The sequence below is a fragment of the Grammomys surdaster genome, unplaced genomic scaffold (assembly GCF_004785775.1).
Source record: "Grammomys surdaster isolate TR1022 unplaced genomic scaffold, NIH_TR_1.0 126409, whole genome shotgun sequence".
In the NCBI taxonomy this organism is placed as follows: Eukaryota; Metazoa; Chordata; class Mammalia; order Rodentia; family Muridae; genus Grammomys; species Grammomys surdaster.
Genome location: NW_021621202.1, coordinates 2996 through 5903, shown reverse-complemented (window position 1 = coordinate 5903; position 2908 = coordinate 2996). Strand labels below are relative to the sequence as shown.

At 37.9% G+C, this 2908-nt stretch overlaps 1 long non-coding RNA gene across 1 annotated transcript; it reads right to left on the bottom strand.

Moving 5' to 3' along the window:
- Positions 1–1003: 1003 nt before the first annotated feature.
- Positions 1004–2314, bottom strand: LOC114614704. Its single transcript, XR_003710374.1, has 3 exons — positions 2260–2314; positions 1521–1545; positions 1004–1115 (listed from the first exon to the last, which is right to left on the bottom strand). It is a non-coding gene; the product is annotated as an uncharacterized LOC114614704 (long non-coding RNA).
- Positions 2315–2908: the final 594 nt, after the last annotated feature.

The window sequence follows — 2908 nt, the reverse complement described above, 5'->3', positions numbered from 1 at the left end:
TGTCAAGTAGACGATATTCAGAAACTGGACATGCAAGTATTAGATTACAGCATTTAGTTTAGCTGAGGTGGGAAGCTAAGTATACTCTGCATGGCATTATTGCTTAGGAAAGGATCAAGAGTATATAAAAAAAGAAGAAAGTGAGCTGAAAACAGGCATTTATTCTTCTGTTTTTTGTTTGTTTTGAACTAGATTGAAGTTTGACACTGTCACAAATATCTGCCTCTGTGGATAGCTTTACCTTGTTTATGGTCTGTAAGCTTAAATTTCATTGACAAACAAACCACTCCTTTTTTAGGTTGTTTTATTTACAATATTTTGCCACTACTGGGAAAACAAGTGAGGCAGACATTAAAGTATAGCCACTGTGAGGAACAGCTTGGACATTAGGCAGTGGCACCACCTGAAAAGAGCATGTGTCCTGGGAAAGACCATCTTCAAATGACAAAGCACCCTTACAGACTTTCAAAGCTGCCATTTTCTTAACCGTTACTGATATCTTTCCCACGTTCTTACTCTCCAAGTCCAGTGTGTAACGTGACCATTCCTAGGACCCTAGCCATTCAGATCCAGACCAGGAATTCTGGCACTTTGCTTGAATTTTACTCTCAATCATGAGACACTCAAGAATTACTACATCAAGGAATTGTGAGAGAAAGTACGAGAGGGTGGTTCACCCATTCCTGTCTATATCAGGGGAAGCTTCTGTGACTCGCAGAAGATAAGCGTCTGCTTCACACTGGTTTATGCCATTGATTTAGAGTGCAAGGTGATGTTAAATGCATTTAAAATTTTGGGGTTATATTTACACTTAAGATTTTATATAAATTTATAAATGCACATATGTATCTATGTATATATGATGCACATATAAATGAACATCATTCATTTGAGTATATATTCATGAGTAAATATAGTATTAACTTATCTATAGATTTATATGTGAAATAAGTTTTAGCTGCTATACACATTTGGACAAAATAATAAAATTCCCACAGTACCTTTTGTTTGTATTTTGGTTGTCTTTGTAGAAGGACCCTCAGAAGTTGAAGGTCTCTCTGTGTGCTGAGGGGTTACAGTTGTCGTCTGACAAATTCCCCTTAATATTGAAAAAACTGAGAACGCAGTTATAAAAGGGAGTCATGTCAACTTATTGGCAGAAAACTCAAGAAAACTAACAGCTACTGGGAATTTGTGAATCTGATCTGACTATTCCAGGTCCAGTCATCAGAGTGAGACTGGTGTTTCAGGAGGATCACTGCATGTAGTGAACAATCAGTTAGGCATTGAATGGCCATCACAGAAATCACAGATAAAGCCTAAATATAGATGGATATGAAAACACACAAAAAAAAGAGCCTTTCTTCTTAGTTGGTTAAGGTAATACTTAAGAGAAAAACAAACAACTGAATACAAGTTCTTCCCAGTAGGTGAGCACAGAGGTATTCTAGTCAAAAGGATATCCAGTGTGTATGCAATTCCTTTCTAAAATGCATCTTAAGTGATTCTATAATACATACTGTGTCTACGTTTTTTAGTCTCCACCTGAAATTTAAACGAAACAGTATGAGGCAAAGGCCATGCTGAATTCTGTTCACATGGGTCTTTGGAATGCATCTCAACATGGTATGATGCCAATGAAAATGGTCAAGAGTCCTATATATGAGTATGTTATATGAGGGTGTCACAGAACAACTGCGGCTCTATAGTTTGGGCCACTTCTAACTTTTGCTGGCTCGAAGGCCAGATTAAATAACACTGTTTAGTCTCTTCTGAGCATTTCCAAAGCCATACTGCAACATGGTTAAGCATCTTTATAACCTGATTGTCAGATTAATCCTTTCTATACAGGGCCTCAATTATTTACACCAATACTCATGTCTTACCACTCAACATCCACCCACTGGAAACTTCCCTCACAGTGGTCTCTGTGGAACATACACAGACTTCATTAACATTAGAGGAACCAAAAGTGGTTGTCATCACCTGAGTTACATTGTACATTTATCTAAAGAGGAACTTTTTTCTTCAGGAGAAATGGTTTCCTCATATAAGCTGTGCTAAAAGACACTGCAAGCTTCTATGTTCAGTTGTACAATGTTCAGGAACAAGCTGGTACAATTCCATTTCCTGTTCTTTCTAAGTAAACCCTTTAATACCCATGATACACTTGTCATTTGTTAATCAAATGATATATCCACTATAATATAAGGGGATAATATAACCTTTCTATATTAGAGAAAGGAAAAGCTACATTACCTTCATTGTTCCCACTGGTGGCTCTCCCTGTCCCCCTGCTGAAGGTGCAGCCTCAGCATTTTCAGGTACCACTGAAAGGAGAGGAAGTGAATGTCAATGCATGGTTGTTTGGAATTACCCTAGGAATCTTTGCTTGGTGTGTAAAGATGCTTATGAAGCTGGTATATGTGACTCAATCTAATTATTAAGCATGGTTTGCTTGCTGCTTATTCCAGAACTGTGGATTACATTGTTGAGAATCTTCTTGTGTAAAGGATAAATAAATCTTTCAAAATGTGCATTGCATTGATTCAGTTGAAGGAAACCATGGATATGCCTCTGTGCACGTGGAGTTTAGAGGAGACATGAAGGTTAAAAGAGGGCATGGAATAACATGACCTATCATTCTCCTTTCTTTAAAGCAGGCTCTCTCATAGAATCTGGAGCTAGGCTGACAGCCAGCAAACACCGGAAATGCCTCTGCCTATTAAGTGTAGGATTACAAGTATGAATAGCTCTGTCCAGCTTTTTTATGTGTGTGAGGGGATTCAAACTCAGGTCTATTGCTTTCCGAGCAAGTGTTCTTCCCCACAGAGCCATTAACTACCCTGATGTTAATACCATAAAGCTATTTGAAAGGGTGTGTTGTTTTTGTTTGCAAATCTTTCAG